This window comes from Myotis brandtii, unplaced genomic scaffold (genome assembly GCF_000412655.1).
Source record: "Myotis brandtii unplaced genomic scaffold, ASM41265v1 scaffold304, whole genome shotgun sequence".
NCBI classification, from domain to species: Eukaryota; Metazoa; Chordata; class Mammalia; order Chiroptera; family Vespertilionidae; genus Myotis; species Myotis brandtii.
Window position 1 is genome coordinate 1,364,425 of NW_005361607.1, and position 19,006 is coordinate 1,383,430.

General features: G+C 45.1%; 1 long non-coding RNA gene across 2 annotated transcripts in view; it reads right to left on the reverse strand.

Annotated features, from left to right (window-relative positions):
* LOC102260411 overlaps positions 1 to 19,006 on the reverse strand; it is a 126,263-nt gene that overhangs the window by 95,678 nt on the left and 11,579 nt on the right. The window lies entirely within an intron of this gene.

Sequence of the window (19,006 nt, forward strand, 5' to 3'; positions counted from 1 at the left end):
TGCTTGGGGCCTGGGCTCTCCACCAGTCGCCCTCCCCAGCCGACGCCTGCGAGTCCCTTTCGCTTTCCCCAGCCAGGCTGCTAGCCTGCAATTACTCAGAATCTCCCCCACTTGGTTGGCTGAGTGACAAAGATCTGCAGTAGATGTCCGAGGAAAGCATTTGCAAACACTGCCCCTGCCCCCAGCAGACAGCTGTGCAGGCGGAAGTCTGGAATTCTGGTTCTCCTCCTGCTCTGCCTCTGGCTCTGGTTGGGGACTCAGGTTGGGACTCAGTTCGTCCAGCTGTGTAAGGGCGTTAACAACCCAGCGAAGGTGAACGTGTGGAAAAGCCTGAAATTTCTTTGAAGTCTCCTATTTTCAGCTAAAATAGTTCTGGGAGTTTTATACTCTTCTCCATCATCGTGTGTTTTACTAAGAATCTATACTTTTTAATTTACAAAGGAGTAAACTTTCAGGGAAAGTAATCTGTGGCTTATCCTGTGGCTTAATCGCCCTCTCCTCTACTCCACCTGTTTGAGAAGCCAAGGAAGCTCTGCAAGAAGGTCCTTTCTTTTCCCACTGGTCTGTTCATCTGATTTGTTGTGGGGTTGTTGTTGGTTTTTTGTGGGGGGTTTTCTTCCCCATTAAGACTTTTACAATCTCACTGATGGCAGGTGGGGTGGGAAAAAAACTGGGTTTTCCAACCAGACAGTTTGGATTGGAATTTCTCGTTCTGACCCCCCCCCCCCCCCCCCCCACCCCCACGCACACCTTTTTTCTTTTTAACCCGCAGGAACTTCTTGGTCAAACGATTTAAACTCGGTGAGCCTCAGTCCCCCGTCTATAAAATGGGGAGAATACTCCTTGCAGGGTTGCTGAGAGGATTTGGAATGATGGGCCTGCCTGGTGCTGGGTGATCAATGGATGAGGGTGCTAATGGGTGGGAACACTGCAGGTCTAAGCCTGGATTTCCTCCCTCTACTCCTACTTTTGGCCCCAAATCCCCGCACCTGCGGGAGAGCTGGGTGTGGCTGGTTCCCAGACTCTTGGAGGCCTGCACCACAGCGGGGGCACCGGTTCCTGTCTCCCCCAAGGGCCGCCTGGGCAGGCGGGACCCGCGGCGACTTGCAGGCGGAAGGCCGTGGGCTTTATTTAAACAAAAAGCAGCCAGTGGAGCTTGCCTTGTATGGACGAAACGCTGGCGGGCCGGAACGTGGCTGGGGGAGGCAGTACTAGTAAAAGGCAGCCAGCACCTGATAGGAATCTGAATAAATAAAATACCTGAATGAAAGAATGCATTGAACTGCTTTCCTAGGATCACAAAACTCGAACCAAAGGCGGCCTTCGGAATCCTCCCAAACGCCCTGTGCCCTCTCATTGATAGTCTGGCAAATAGAGGTTCAGATGGTGGCCTCCTGTCACCCAGATCCCACCTTCCTAGAGTCGCTGAGGGGCATGACTTCAGGACCTGGAGTGAGACCTGGGTCCTAAACCAAGAAGGGAAAGGGAGCCCCTTTTTAAGAGCACCTACTATGTGCTAGACACTGATCTATTTCATTGACTTTTCACACCATTCTTTTAGGTAGCTATTCCCATATTCATCTGGGGAAACTTTGGCTCAGATAGGCGAAGTCACTGGCCCAAGAACACAAAAGGCTGTAAGTGGAACAGCTGGGACTCAAAACGACAGTCTTTCCCAGGCTCTTCCCATCCAAAGGCCCTGCCCTGGGAAGGCACGGGGTAAGGCACAACACTCAGGTTGTGACGTTGGAAGCAGGTCGACTACCCAGCTGTTTCTGGGCACCGCCCCTTACCGAATTGTCCTCCACCTGCTCACTGGAAGTCCAAAGTCTCTTACGGTTCAACCTGTCAGCTGATTCACTGCTACGAAGCCCTCTTGCCTGCTTTAGCAGCCGGAAGTCACACACCCAGTGACTGCTGACCTAGAGCCCCTAGTCCTATCATTGCCCTGGAGGGCACAGGGGTGCGCCCAGGGCACCCATTTCTCCTGCCTCTGCCCCAGTCACAAGTTAGGAGGCTGCATCCGGTCTGGGAGCAATGGAAACTGGTTCAGCTGCCCCCTTCCCGGCAGGGCCTCACCCACGCCCACCCCGCAAGGCCCTGAACAGGTTTCTTCACTTTCCCTGGCCCGGCTCCTGCCAGGGGGCAAGGAAGGGAAGCTGGTTGCTCAATGTGCCTAAGGATTGTTCTGGTTCTCATGTGATTTGTTGACCAGCCATGAGCCAAGTGAGGCCAACTCAAGCCACCTGGCACATGCAGTGGGTCACATACCTAGGGTTTGTGACCCACTCAGCAAACCCCTAGGGTTCCTCATGTGACATGTGCTCAGACCACCAGCATCAGGTCCCATGGAGATGGTGGGCAGAGTGGGATGGACCATCTCAGTCTCCCAGGTCCAACCAGCAGTGTGGGGTATGGGAGGAGAGTGTCAGGCTTGACCCAGGGCTTGCCCACTGACCTCTCACTGGCTCACCATCAGCATGTGCCCAACAACTTTCAGAGGCCTGTCACAGAAGTCTCAGCTCCTTTGCTTTAGATCTCTTGGCCAAGAGGAAAGTTTGGGCAGAAAATGCAGGCAAACAACAGAAGAGATTTATTCACAAATATTTATTGAGTGCCAGGTACTGAACTAGGCCCTGGGGACAAACCCATAACCCAGACACAGTCCCTGCCCTCACCAGTGCCAGCTTAATGAGAAGTCAGATAGGTAACAGGTCATTTTAATATGGGGCAAGGGTTCATTTCCAGGAGTGCATCTGGGAAAAGACCCTATGCTGGTTGAGGGGTGGGGTCAGACAGCATTAGGATAGACTTTCTGACTTCAGATACTACCCCTTCTCTTTTCTCTTCCACCTTTCCACACAAATTTCTGGAACACCTGCATCGTGCTAAGAACTCAGGGCAGCAGTTGGTGGTTTTCAAGGGAAAGCGGGTCATAGTGTAGTCGTGTCATAGTGCAGTGGTTAAAGGCCAGGCCTCTAGCTACAGCCAATTACTCTGTGCCCCCTGTTTATTCACATCATTTCTCTGAACTTCCGTTTCTTTATCTATAAAAGAGGGATGATGATAATACCTGCTTCACAGAACAAGTCCTGGCACAAGGTGGGCATTAATGAATGGAATCTATTGTATTCTTTTGTTGTGGTTCACACTCTTCTAATCCTCATGACATCCCCTATGTGATTGGCAGCACAGGTAACTTCATCCCCATGTTACAGGTGAGAAAGCTGACTCCGACAAATTAACAGGATTGTCCATGTCTTGTAAGTTTTCAAGACCAGGACCCTGCGGAGGAGTGACCTCTTGAAATAGGGAAGATATTATGACCTTCACCTGCCCTCCCTGAAGCCCTAGATGACTGGTTGGGACTGAACTGTCTGGGGAACTTCCTTTGACCTAAATCTTGTCGGCTATACCTGAACAGCAGCCAGAAAATACAAACAGCCACACCCTCAACTATTTTGCCCCAACTTGCACTTCATGCTAGAGGATTTTTCTTTCAAGGACTATATTTAAAAGGGGAATGGATGTATGCTAACTTTACACCTACTATGTGCTAGACACTACACCAGGCATGCTCATGTGGGTTATTCCATCTTATGTGAGCCATCATATGTGGGCAGGAGGAGGAGAAAGAGGAGCAGGAAGAGGAAAGAATCAACTTATCCCAATAGTTCTCCAATATAACTTGACACATGCACTTATAACCCTGAGTATTCTTCCTAAAATGCAAATGTGATGATGTTACTCCACTTTCCTTGCTTAAAAATCTCTCCTTGGACTCCTGCTGCCTTTATACCAAGTTCACACTGAGGAAAGGCATACTCAGCTGGCCACATGATCACATCTACTGTGCCCACTGACCTCCTGGCCTTTGCACATGCAGTTCCTTCTCTGAAATGTCCTTCCCAGCTCCTTCCTTACTCCCTTGCCTACTTTCACTTGCTTAAGTAGTCTTCATCCTTCAGCTCTCAGCTTTAGATGTCTCCTACTCCAGGAAGCCTTCCCTCTCTACTCAGATAGAGCTAGGCTGTGTACACTCCACAAGTTTCTGTGTAAAGATGTGCCCCTATAGATGGTGAGCTTCTTAGGGACAGGGACTGTGTTCCGTTCCTGTGTCCTTAGCACCAAGAATAGTGTGGCTCATAATAGACCTTAATAACTGTTTAATAACTCAGTCTTGTTTCACTATTTCACTTACATTGAAGATCATACAATCTCCTTGTAAGTTTTATCATCAATTATTCCTAGCTCTTTCAATATTGCACAGAAACAGGATCTGGGTCCTGATAATGTAATACTTATCAATGCCAATCATCAAGTCTATAGTTAGTCCCAGGTACTTATTTTAGGTGCTTGAAACCGCATGACATCTTAGAGAGGCTAATGTTGTGATGTCTATTTAACAGAAGAGAAAGCTGGTTCAGGGAGGGTAAGTTATTTGCCCCAGATTCCAACAGCCTTCAAACCCAAGTCAGTCTCTAACTCCTAAGCCCAGGTTCTTTCCACCTCCCAGGCACCCTTCCGACCATGGCTATGGGGCCAACTGTTAGGTAGCCTTACACCCCAACTGGGCTCTACGTCTCCCTTGAAGGGGTACAGATGGAGACTCCACAGCCTCTCAGGGTCCTCTGGGCTTGGCCCAAGTGTCATGCTAACACTGGCATTTTTCTCTGGCCTCTCTTCTCTTCTCCCCTTGGGTTCCAGCATCCGCACTGGCTCCGCCTCCAGGGAAAAGACAGGGCATGGGAAGCTGTCATGGTTCCTAGTAAATGCCCCCTTGAGAACCGGGCAGGTAGGGGCAGGTCCGCCCATTCTCAGGTGTCTCAACAAACAAACTATTCAGCAATTACACACACCCTTGGCCAGAGCTCCCACAACCTTTCCCTTCTCCTAGAAACTGCTCTCCAACCCTAGGGTCACCCAAAGAGCTTCCTTAAGGTGCTGGCACTGATTGATTTGTTCACCCAAGTTTGCCCATCTATTACATCTACTATATAGCACTTTTAGCTGGCAGTGTTCCCCTTGGAGCCTGGCATTCTTCAACTATCTGAGATGAGAAAGTTCCCAACCCGTTTAGACTAGACTAGAAGTTCCATGAGGGCAGGGGTACATCTGTTTTGTGTGTCACTCTATACCCATCACCTAGTGCTGTGCCTGACATATGAAAGACCCTTATTAAATATTTGTTGAGTGGCTAAATATTAAAAGATCTATTCATCTCTTAAAAGTTGCTTTCAGCCCTCCACTGAGAGATAGGAATTATGGCATGTTAGGGCCACAAGGGACCATAGAGGAAAAAATCCTACTCTAATTCCCTCATTTTACAGAAAGGGAGACCCAGAGAAAGGAGAGACAGCAGTTCAAGGAAGAGTGTAAAGTACAACCCAGGCCTCTTGACTTTTGCCTAAGCACCTTCTCTGTGTTGGGACCCTGCAATAAAAGCATAAAGATATTCCCATTTAATTCTCACTGCAACTAACTGGGACCTGGAGCAGGGAAGGGAAACCTGGGGCTCAGAGAGGTGAAGTTGAGTGCACCAAGGTCTCACAGCCAGAACCGCAGGCTTTCTCCTCTACACCCCCTGCTAAGAGCTCATTCTCCCCCGGGCTCTCTCCCCACTGTTCCCTGCTTCTGTGACCCTTGAAGGAAATTTGAAAAGACAGGTCCTATGGTTGCAAAGACCTTCATCTTTATTATTCATTCCGCTTCTGGAAGGATTGGTCCATCTGTCTGCCCAGTGCAAAAAATGAAGACCATTCAGGTATTCAAAATTGTGATCATCTCTTAAAGGGGACTGGTGGCCCAAAAACTTGTCTGAGGCCAAAGGTTCTCATCTGACACAGAGGACATCTACTTTCGGTTGTGGTACTGGGTCAGTGGGGAACAAGGGTCTTCAGGATACTATTAGAGCCCATCTCCAATCTCAGAAGTCTCTCTGGACTTCATGGACACCAGGTCTCTCTGACCACAGGCTCGTCCAGGCCACAGTTCCTGCCTTCCTGTCATGGCTGGAGCTGTCTCAGCAGCCACACACAATGGTGATGGTGGGGGAAGGTCTTAAAAGGAAGCCAGGAAAAAGAAAAAGAAAAAGAAAAAAGGCCAATGGGTGAGAGTGGCCATGTGTTCTCCCCTGCCTGGAGTGAAGATTTTATCTCTGAAACCAAGCAGCTCAGCTACTCAATAATGAAAAGAAAAAGCATTTCATTTACTAAAAGAGCAGGGGCAAAGTTGGTATGCAGGTATCCTGCTTCATGCATTAGAGATAATTTACAACTTTATCAAAAAAGAAAATGTTCTACCAATAACTTTAAAATGCCAGTGTGGCCTGTGATTTGCACAGCACTGGGCGGGAGCCCAGACCTGCTCCACACCAGCTGAGTGACTTGAGCAAATGTCCACCTTCCTGAATCTGTCTCCTGGGCTGAACAGTGACACGAATGCTGCCCCTCTGGCCGGGCTTGTCGGAATTAAATGATGTGATAGATGTAAAGCACCAAGTGCCATGCCTGGCACATAGTGGGTGCTAAACAAATCTTAGTTCCTTAGGAAAAAAATGGAGAATAAATTGTGTTTTGGAAATAGTCATGGAAAAACCCAAGGCCTCCCCTAGAGAAGTAGCGCTAAACAGAGACATTTCCCAATAAGTTTTTCAAGATCAGCCCTCACACCTCCCACACAGTGGGCTTGTATGCTTCCTGTCCTGTTCTCCTTGAGTCAGACCCTGCCAGCAAAAATGCACTCAGCCGCTCAAAACGCAATTGTTACAACTCACCCAGCAGGCATGTCAACGTGCCTGTTGACATGCGCACACAAATACTAAAAATGCATGCAATGCGATGCAGCCCGATAAACACATGGCTCCCTTCCACGTACATTCAGTAAAACAGTAGAGCAGGAGCTTTGGAGCTGGATGAATGTGGGTTCAAAGCTTCTTTTCCTTCTTTTAATAACGGTATGACCTGGAGCAAGTCACTGGAAATCTCAGTTTCCTCGCCTGAAGAGTGGTAATTACAATCCATCCTTAGCTTTTGATCTTGTTGCAAGGATCACATAAGCTAATGTACATAATAGAATGGTCTGATAAGCTATAGATGCTTAAAGATAATTATTGCAGAAATGCCAAGAATCTGAAATAGGAGAAGAGAGGAAAAGTCTTGCGCTGAGCTCACCTTCTTTACGGGGTTTTACCCAATTAAGTGAGTGGTCTCTTCTATTTCTCAACTCCTTTGGGGCTTTTTGCCTCTGAACAGTAAGACCTTGACCTTAGCTGGCTTTGCTCTGTCATGGCCCTGCTTTCATTTTGCCTCAACAAATGAGCCAGCAGACTGAGTGTTAATGCCATGTACCCTCTGTGTCTCTCCCCACCTCCCACCCACAACCCTAAATGCCCAGTGCAGAGCTGAGGGACAGCAGTTCCCAGGTGAAGGCTGGGAAGATTTATTTCCACCCTCAAACCTCTTCCCATGGCCCTAATTCCCTGCCCTCCACCCTCTGCCTCTGTGAGCCTGCGTGTGTGAGATGGCCACTAGTGAACAGGAAGGGCAGGGACAAAGAAGGGTATAGGTGTGACATTCCAGAACTGGTATAGATATCTTGGAATAGGGAACAAACAAAAAATGTGCTGTGAAAAGAGAAATCGTCCCTTCTTCCTCTCTTCGTTTATCTGAAACACTGTCAGGTGGAGAAGGAAGAAGGTGAAGTGAAGAAATACAGATCTGAGACAGATTAGAATGAGAATCATATTACCAACTGTTTTTGCATAGCACAGAGAGCTTCCTCCAGCTTTATCCTATTTTGCCTTCATACCATCTCGGTGAGGCAGATACTGTTAGCCCATTCCATAGATGGTAAAACTGAGGATAAGAAATGTGCAGTTATTTGCCTGTGATCACACAGCAGGGAAATACCGGATATGGGGCTCAAAACTGAGTCTTTCTGCTCCAAATCTCAGGTTCTTCCTATTGAGGGGGTCATTTCTCCACAGAACAAAGAAGAGGAATTCTGAATCATTGACCCACCTCAAACTCTCTTCTGCCTCCACTCTAACAATCCACACACCAAAACAATCTAAGTGGTGTACACACAGGACTGGTCTCTTATCAAGTTGCCCTCTTTTGATTTGTACATATGCTATACTTCTTTAAAAAAACAAAATCAAACACAAAACCATAGTACATGTAGTTTAAAATCTACTGGAAAAATCATTTTTCACCAAAGGCTTTCTCTAATTTTTATTTTTAATAAAAAGACCTGGTCATGTCATGTCACTCCTCTCCCTAAAATAGTTTTGTGGCTCTCCCCTGCTCTCGGGATGGCTTCTGGCAACCTATACAATCCTACCCTTGCCTGCCTGTCCAGCCCACTGCCCCCTACTTTGTGCAGGACCCACAGGGGCCAGGCTTTCTTTCCTCTGTTCCTTCTTTCTAGAACTCTGCTCCTTTGGGGCATGACTGCCTCCTACTCCCTCATCCTTCAGACAGCAGGTAAGACCACCACTCCTCCAGGGTTGTAGCCAGACCTGCTAAGCCCCCACAGTATCAGGGCCCACTTCCACACAGCCTTACTCTACTGGGCTGAAGTGCATGTTTCTCTGTCCCCTTCTACCAGTCTGTCAACTCCTTGCAGGCAGGGACTGTGCCATGTTCTTTCTGCTTCCCAGCACCCAGCTCAGCAGAGGCTCAGGAATGTTTCTGGATCAGAGAATGAATGACTGACCCCCTACCCACCTTCCAGAGGGTTTGTAGTTTACTCTTTACTTGAAACTTTGCTCAGTTGTGTGTGCTCTGTCCCTTTGCCTACTCTGAAATTTCTGGAGGGCATGGTAGTGGACTGAATTGTGTGCCCCAAAAGATATGCCCCATCTTCAGTACTCTGTGACCCTATTTGGAAACAGGATCTTCCCAGATATAATTAGGTCAAGGATCTTAAGATGTGATCATTTTGGCTCTAGGGTGGGTCCAAAATCCAATGACTAGTGTCCTTATAACAAAGGAGAGGGAGACTTAGGAAAGAGATGCCCAGGAAGGAAAGCCCTGTGAGGAGGGGGGCCGAGATCAGAATGACCATGAGCCAAGAAACACTTGGAGTCTCCGGAAGAGAGAAGAGGCAAAGAATGGATTCTTCATTAGAGACTTCAGAGAGAATGCAGCCCGCCTGACACTTTAATTTCGCACTCTTTGGCTATCAGAACTGTGCGAGAATAAATTCCTGTTGCTTGAAGCCACCAAGGATGTGGCATTTGTTACGCAGCCCTGGAAACTGTGATATGAGCAGGAACTGTGCCTCTCACTATTGGAATAGCAAGCCTACCCACCTGCTCCAGAATCTTCAACCTCACTGTGCAAACAGTAGGACCTCCATGAAAATCATAGGATGTACTAATTGGAAAGGCCTTGTCTCCATTTTTAGCTGAACTGACTATCCTAAAGATTGACCAAAGCCAAAGAAAGGTTATGAAAACACCACAGCTGCGCCAATCAGTGAGCATGGAAGGCACTAGCATCTCCTGCCGACTCACTCTAGGGTGGGCTAGCTGCTCTACCCCTGGCGTCTAGTTTAGTAATCTTTCAATCAGCATGTATTATTGAGTACCTGTTCTTAAGGCCCATTTTAGAGGGCCTTCTCAAGGAAATGTTAACAGAGGGTTCCAGCGGAGGCTCAGGGAGGTGGGGCAACCTGCCTGAGATGTCACAATGAGTAAGTGGTGGTGTTGGGATTGGAACCCTGGGCTCTCAGGGCTGTTTCCGTTCACTAAGCTAACACTCTTTATGACAGGAGGAGGATAAGGACAGGGAGGATGGGGGAGGGGGAGGCCAGGTGCCGAAGAGTGATTCAGTGCTGGAAGATTGTGTTTTTGTTTTCATTGTCTAGAAACAATTAGATATCACACCTCTAACTTTCGATTTTTTTCTAGTGGTGCTAAATTTAAGCCTTGAGTGATCGTTATCTGATCCATGTGCATCTTTCCACAGGCAAAGTGAATCATATGGTAAAGCTACCATGATAATTCTAGACAACATTGCAACCATGGCATAAAGTACAAGTGTGACAGCAGGCACGTCACTGTCGCAGATGAAACAATGCTGATCCCAAAGGCGTGTGTGTGAAAGGAGTGGGCCCCTAAGTGACCACGAATTCTCCTCTCAGCACTCCTCTCCTCGGTTTGGGTAAGACAAATGCTGGTCCGTGAGCCATCCAGGCCAGGAATCACCTGGATCGTCTATGTAGGCTCTTCCTTGCCATTTCAGAGAGAGGTCACACACACTTAAGTATTCAGCTCTGAGTGTGATGAGAAGCCACTGAAGGGAGTGGCACAGAGAAGTAGCAAGGTCTGGATCAGGTTGTGGAGGAATACCATGTTTGAAGAATAACACAGGGAGCCAGACGGAGAAGAGGAGGCCAGTGAGAAGGCTGCTGCAACAATCCAGGGAGCAGCTGAGCCTGCACACAGGGGCTGAGCCACAGCAGATCAAAACTGACCAAAGAAAGAGAAAGAAAGGGAAGTGAAGGGAATGGTCGGGAAAGAAAGAATAAGGCTAGGAAGGAGAAAATAAAGGTGGAGTGAGAGAGAAAAGAATGTTTTATGTAGTAAACAAGACCTCAATTAGTGAATGTAAGACTCTGGGATGGGAATAAGGGAAACAGGTACCCCCTATGTGCTAACCACCCACTTCATTGTATGACAATCACTCGAGGTAGAAATAAAGAGCCTCTACTTTATAGATGAGGCATCTGAGGCACAGAAAAGTTAAGTAATTCCTCTAAGGTCACACAGCCAATATGGAAGTGCTGGGATCAAAGTCGAGGGATTAAGCCCTAAACCTGCTCTTTCGAAATCTTATTCTGGCCTGTGCCAAGAGGTATATAGACACACTCCCTGCTCTCTGAAACTTCCCTGACTTATAACAACCCCATGAGGTCAGAACTGTTATTATCCCTATTTTTAGAAATGAGAAAACTGATGCCTAGAGAGGTTAAGTGACTTGCCCAAGTCACAACAGCTGGTAAGTGGCAGAGCCAAGATCAATCAATGGTCTAGCAGCAAATATCCTAACCACTACTCTGTGTCACTATGTAATGTAATTGTTTTCAACATTAGTAAAATATACTTTTAAACCTCATTTATAGATAGAAGATAGGTGAGAAAGGAATCAAGTCATTTAAGTCTACCCATTCGCCAAGACTTCCTGCAAACATGCACACACATTTATTGACATATACACACACATATAGATACAGACACACCCATAAAGCGTATGCATACACAACATTCCAAAGTCAATTGCTTCCTAAATTAGGCTCTGTCATCTGGATCTCTGGGGAAGGTAAGTCATTTACCCAATTATGACAAATTGCCAAAGCTATCGTCTATTCCCAAGCAGTACATGGACCTAGTCTTCAAATTACTTCTTAAGAAGTCCATTGGAACCCTCTGTTAACATTTCCTTGAGAAGCCTGGGGAAGCAGTGGGAGTTAAAAGGTTGAAATGTCAAATATTCAACCCTTAGCGCTAGAGACCTCCTCCAAACACTGATGATTCCTGATGCCTTGCTTCTCTGGAAATACAGACTGGGCCCCCATTGCTGTGTAATTCGATTCCAAACATCAGAAGGAATCGGTCTCTGTGGTGTAGAGAAATGTGACAGCCAGAGATCTACCCTTTCCTAGCTATGTGATCCAAGCAGGTGACTGGGTTCCCATATAAACAAAAGGCGGATAACATAATATCTACTTCTGAGCTATCATGAGGATTATAAAAGAGCCCTTAAATAAAGTGTCAAGCACACAGGTGGTGCCAAGGCAGGGCAGATTTTAAGAGTCTTGACCTTTCCCCTATAAGGTAGAGAGTTGCTAACGTCCAACCAACAGAACCTATAATTACCATCTTTGGCCACCACAGGAAGGAGATGTAAATTAACAAGAACAAAAAAAAAAAAAAAAAAAGCAGTCAGATGTTTTCAGGTGGAAAGGCAGGCCCAGGCATCATTACCCTGTTGCTAGGCGTTGTTAAGCCACCCACCTAGCCAAAGAGTGGGCAGCAATTAATGTAATTAGCACAGTGATGAGTGTCCTCTGTAATGATAAACAGCTCAGTCCTGCAAAACTTGACAGACCTGCTGCTCCCAGGAGGCTCTTGACCCTGAACATCCACTGGGGGAGTGGTGTAGGGTAGTTTAGTGGAGGGAGACTGACTTTGAATCAGATGGCACGGGAAGTAAATCCTGTCTTTGCTAATTTCTAGCTGTGTGACTAAAGGCAAACTGTGCCACCTCTCTGAGCCTTAGTGTTCCTTATCTATAAAATGGGGTTAATAATATCCTCACAGGGTTGATATAGTTCTCTGTATCTTTATCATCAGCATCATCGAAGAAAAACCAAACCAAGCTGGTGCTGAACTGGCAAAACAGTGGAGTGTCTAAGACACAAACCTTGCTGGGGCCTAGACAGTGGAGAGTCTAAGGAGACACAAACACTGCTGAGGCCTAGAGCGGGAGCAGCCATTTCTTTTTCTCTGACTAAATTCAGGGAACACAGCACTGATCTGAGTAGCTAGAGTTTGGGATGCAAAAGGATATTGATACCCATGGGGGTAAAAAAAGGAGAGGAAGTACTCTTTGACTTGATTAATTATTTAAGATAATGTTATAAATAATTACCACAAGTGTTATCAGTAATACTACCGTTCACATAAAAGCGCCACAGCAATCTGGCAGGTGGTAATAAAAACATGAAATCTGCCTATAACTTTGAACCTAGCAATGCCATTTTAAGAATTTACACTCTCGCAAAAGAAGGCAAATAATCTAAAGATTATAGCGTGTATGTGTATGTGTGTTTATGGTGAGGTTCTTGATAATCATTAAAATTCACTAATTCACCCAATAGTCGCTCAGTGCCTACTGGTACCAGGGAATAAAGACATTGAGTGTGAGGAGTTACACACACACACACACACACACACACACACACACACACACACAATCAGGATTCATTCAAATGAAGGCTCTGAAAAGGTCTGTAAAGGAGAATGGATCAAAAGGGAGGAATCAACAGGGAAACTGTTAAGCAAACTAAAGCATAATCCCTGAGAGTGACTGACAAGAGAGAATTACATAGATAATTGGAAACATGCATATGAAGTGGTGCTAAATGAAAAGAAACAAGGAAAAAGGATCACAGGACTCAGAGAATGTCGAGCTAAAAGGACCTGGGACAACAGCCAGTTTAGTATTGTTCCACCCTTTCCACAGAGACCTTGTGGCAAGTGAGGTTCACATATCCTAATGATGTAGGCAGAGAAAAATTAAGTTCTGGGTAATAATAATAAAATTCCCAGCTGCTAGCTGTCACTCCACTGTTTTTTCTCCCACTTGAGAAAGCTTCTCAGTATACCAGGGAGTGAGGCTGATGCTGTTAAAGGAATAAACTTGAATCCATTCTAATTTGTTTAATAAAATGGGGACTGAGAGGCAACACTGTAGTTGAACACCAGAAATCTGGCCCAAGCCTCCAAGCTATTGGAGAAGCTGAACCCCACATGACCTTTCTTCCTGTCATGCTAGCACACACTTCTTGCTCAATCAGTATTCGTTGAGTGAGTATTCGTGAATGACTAGGCAAATGAGATGAGGTGACCGAGATCACCCATACTATATGTGGTTGGTAACATATACTGATTAAAACTCAGACTGGGAGTGAATTTAGACTGTACCTAGAAATGCCTGGTCATGGTGTTACCATTCTTTAATTTGCTCAAGTGTAACGTGAGAAATAAAACAATGGCTCAGCAGACACAGCGATGTAGAGGGGCCACAGTAATAGCCTGAGAAGACATGGAGTTCTAGAATCCTCAGGTTATGGATGGTACCAGTGTCCAGTCTCCAGTGCTTAAAAGCCACAGCTGAGGGCTCCCCATAAAGTGACACTTTAACTGCCCATCTAGGAACAAAGGGTCTTGTAACAAAATCAGCCAAGTGCAGAGCCCATAGGGAAAAGTCCTCCCCACCTGATGGTTGGGGATCTCTCCTTGTCTTCCCTCTGCCTGGAATGCCCCTCCTGCCCTCTCCTCCCAATATCAGTGTTTATATCCTTTATACTGTAGCCCCTCTTCAGAGAGGCCCTTTCTGATCATCCGCTTTTAAAAAGTCCCCACTGTTGTTGTTCTTCAAAAACAGAAGGGTGTAGATCTTCTAGGTCTGTAGGCTCAATCATTTCCCAGCTCCCTGTCAAATAACACTTCCGTATCCTACTAGCTACTCCACAGAGAAAACATAGTTCCTACTCAGTTCTTTTCACTCATAACATTTATTGCATATTGTGATTTTGTATTAATTTGTTTACCTATTATCTATATACTGCAATCAAAACACTAGTAATTACAATTAATATTTATTGGACACTTACTGTGTCCAGTACTCTTTCTAAGTACTTTACATATCAATTCAATTAATATTCACAGCAACCCTCTAAAATAGGTTCTATCATGAGCCCGGTTTTACAGATGAGGACATGGAGATTTAGAGAGGAATGTGGCCAAGTTCTTTGCAAGTTAAGGACAGAACCCGAGATCAGATCCCAGTGATCTGGCTCCAGAGGTTAAGCCTACAAAAGGAGCCTCAGCTGTAACACAGCCATTCTGCTCCAGGGCCCCTATGGGGACTGTCAGAGCACATCGATGAATATGACAGCCCTCTCTCAAGGAGCTCACAGGCTAGTGAGGAAGAGGAACCTTGCAACCAAGGAGAGGAAGGGAAGTAGACAATCACACTAGGAAGGGAAGGCAGAAGGCCCAGAGGGAGAGACTCAAGTCTCTGAATGAATTCTACCTCTGGGAGTCTCTGCTTGTTCTGCTCACAAAGCCTGCAGACCCCCCTCCATCTGCACAGGTGGACTGCTTTGCTGTAATACATGATACTGTGATATGTGTTACTGTAAGACAAGTAAGACTGGTAACTGGGGGGATAAGAACAACATAACATGCAAGTGTCTTTGTTTCACACTGATTTTCCCCAGGATGTTAACGTCTTAGTATTGCACCGAGCAGCAGCAACTGAGTGGAAACGATACTAACACAGCTGAGTGTGGCTGACACAGAGGCACACGGTACTAGGGGTACTGGTGAGATGCCCTTTCACCCTCCTCCTCCTGCTGGGCTGTTCGCCCACATGTCCTTTCCTGAAAGGGCATATTGCATGGCACCTCCCATCTTTGAGCATTTGCCCTCAGCTCCATAACTCAGCAGCCTCATCCCCACCCTGTGCCTTCATCAAGCTACCTCTGCCAGTTTTAAAGTAAAGTCCTATGTGTGCTGTAGTATGTATAGGTGTGTATATTTATTTACTTAGTCAAATTTTAACAGGTCTTTTAGCTTTATTATTTTTATTAGAATAAAAAGTTTTATCTTGGCATTGTGGTCACAATATTGTATAGGTTTTCAATAATCTGCTTCAACCCTATTTTTGCAAAATGCCCCGTTTTTACTTTACTTTGTGTCTGCAGGACACAAAGTGTTTCAGGAATATACATGTCCCATTACAGCAGAATCACCTGTATCGGTTCACCAAAGGCTTTGCTGGTAGCTATTATGGTATTCCTTACACATGTTCCTTGAAGTAGGCATATATGGCGATCACCACACTCATTTTCAGATGTGGGAACTGGACTCAGAGGTATAAAGTGACTTATCTGGAGGACATGAAATGGGACTTGAACCAGGTCTTCAACTCATTTACCCAGTCCATCTACCCAGTCTCCATTGTACCCACAGCACTTAGCACGTTTCCCAGCACACCGCAAGCAATTTATCAGTAAGTTATTCTGGGAAAAATTAATAGTGCCTCCAAATCATTCATCTCTCTGACAACAGAGTTCATTAGCCTAATTTTTGGGGTGGGGGAGGAAAGGAAAGGAAGAAGGTAACTAAGTGTTTTGAGTTCCTATTATGACATAGAATGACACTAGATGCTTTTGAACACACACACACAAACACACACACACACACACACACACACACACACACACACACACAGTGAGGTAACCTTTGATCCATTTTATGGATGAGAAACTGAGCAATTTAAAGGAAACTGCCCCAAATCACACTACTGAGAAGAGAATGAGTTTAGATTTGATGCCAAAGCCCATACTATTCCATTATATAAGTGGGGAATGCCTGCCGCTTGTAGAATAAGAAACAACCTTTAATGGTACATGGACAAATCTATTTATTTTAAAGGTTGTGTATTTACTTTTACAGTTGTCTAAATGTTTATAGCAAGTCATATTGTTATCCATCTATAACAGTAATGTATCATCTCCTATAAAAATGTCTTTAAGTTTTAAAAATATGAATCTATTTAAAGAAAAATATCAAGTAAATTGATTTTAGGGATAGAGTGGACATTAAAAAATGAATAAAAAAAGTGATCGGTAAATGACTGAAACTTGCAGAACATGACTCTTAATCCTAACAAATAAATTCCTTAATAAAACATTTTCTTTTTGTAAATAGATTCTCATGAGTTGTATCAGCAGATATTTTCTAAATTACCAAGAATAGACAGGAAATTGAAGCAGGGGTGATTCCCTGGCCAGTGTTCAAGGAATTTAACATGCTACCCTCTATTTCTGCATCTGTGCCGTCTAATGTTTCTTTGCAGGAATCAGACATAGCTGGTCTGAGCAGTACGTGAGTTCTCTTAAAACAGGGGAAGCAGGAGAAGAAGGAGACTTCATTTATTTCTGTAAAGGGTAATGGAAGTGTCAGAGCCCAGTGACAATTCCCAAATGACCCATATGCTTGATATTTGTGTCACGCAGAGAAACAAAGTCAAGGGCCCTGGGCCCACTCCAGACACCTGGTTTCCATCCCATCTTTGGCCACTAACTTACTGTATCACTCAGGAAAGCCACAGCAGGGGGTGGAGGCACACTGTCCCCCTTGGATAAATGAAGGAATTTTGATTTCTATACCCATTCTCCAGTGACGTGAGAAACACCCAGTCAAGAATGACTGTAATTGGCAAGAGTAGCTATCCATGGAACTTAGGAAGCACCTGCCTACCCCAGGCACCAAAGTCCTTCCAGGTCTGAGAGTCTGTGATTCATGATTTAAGTTCCTTGGATTGCAGATGGCCACACAAGTAGCAGTGATGCATACAGAGAGACATTAAACAGTCTCTAGATTATGCTTAGAATGTCACACCACGGACAGCATAAGCCAAGCTACTGTAAACTCCCACCTGCCCTACTAGGTACTCTGGTTAATTAAATGTCCATGTGACTATCACTGTGCTCATTATAATTGTAGATGTGGAGTTTGTATTTTTAAGAAATGCATAATGTGACTTTGGAATATATTAAACACAATTTAAACTACCCCTGGTACATGTTTTTGTTTCCTCACTTTATATTGTTAACAATGTATGCTTATTGCAGTAGAGTACTATAAAGAAAATAGTCACTTCCTCCTTCCACAACACCCATGACTCCCTGCTCACTGACATTGGACTTGGCCATGTGATGGGCTTCAGCTAATAGAATGTGGGCAAAAATGACAATGTACCAGTTTGAAGCCTAGGCCTCAAAAAGCCTCAGGTGTGACCATTAGACACAACCTTTGCCAGGAGAATAACATATCCCTGGTAGAGTTTGCCTCTCTAGGATGGGTTCTACAGTGAGACGCATGGAGCAGACCTGAATTTAAACCTCAGCCCTATTCCTCCAGGAAAAGCCATCATCACTGCTTAGAACACTGCGGGGGAGGAAGAGCAACGGAGAGGAAAGAAGACTGAATGGGGCCTTAGGAAGGCTATGCCACCTCACCTGGCCTGCAGACCAATAAACAGGAAATGTTAGGCATTTACCTAACATTGTATAACACAGATTTTGTGGTGGTTTCTTTCACAACAAAAGCTGATTAATTCATCTTTTGTGATGAGCAAAAATGTACATAAATCATATATTTTTAAGAGTGAATAAAATCTTTCTAACACACCCACAAGTAAGGTAGCTGATAATGACCATTTGATATATAACTTTCTACTCCTCTCTCTGGGTTTCGTAAGGACTAAATGATCAAATGTATATAATAAGCACTTAGCACAGTAATGGGCATATGCTATAAGCACTCATTAAACATTAGCTTTTTTTTTTGCCCTGGCCGGTGTGGCTCAGTTGATTGGGCATCATCCTGTGCACCAAAAGGTTGCTGGTTCGATTACTGGTCAGGGCATAGGCCTGGGTTGTGGGCTCAATCCCCAGTAGGGGGTGTGCAGGAGGCACCAATCAATGTTTATCTCTCTCCCTCCCTCCCTCCCTCTCCCTTTCTCTCTCGCTAAAAATAAATAAAAAATATTTTTAAATAAACATTAGCTATTTTTATTAATATTCTCATACAAACAAATATACTCTATACTCATAGATAGGTTTTTATTTTCATTTATTTTTTAAAATATATCTTTATTGATTTCAGAGAGGAAGGGAGAGGGCGAGAGAGATAGAAACATCAATGATGAGAGAGAATCACTGATCGGCTGCCTCCTGCACACCCCCTACTGGGGATTGAGCCCAAAACCCAGGCATGTGCCCTTGACCGAATCGAACCCGAGACCCTTCAGTCTGCAGGCCAATGCTCTATCTACTGAGCCAAACCAGCTAGGGCAAGGTTTTTAAATTTATGCAAAAATAAAACCATGCTACAGACATTACAACTTGCTTTCTTCATATAACACTGTATCATGGGCATTTCTCTATCTTTTTAAATGGCTACATGATATTCCATGGTTTGAATACACCATAATGTATTTTATCTATTTCCATTTTGTAGATAAAGAAACTGAGACTCAGAATGTTGAGGTGTTTGGCAAAAGTTTGGCTGCCCTGTGACACACTTGGGCAATCAAAGGTAAGTGGAAGTGACTTGTGGGCAAAGCTTTAAGAGCTGTCCCTGGTGTTGCCTCTCTCTTCCCTGTGATACACACCAGCAATATCTCAGATGCGAGTTGCT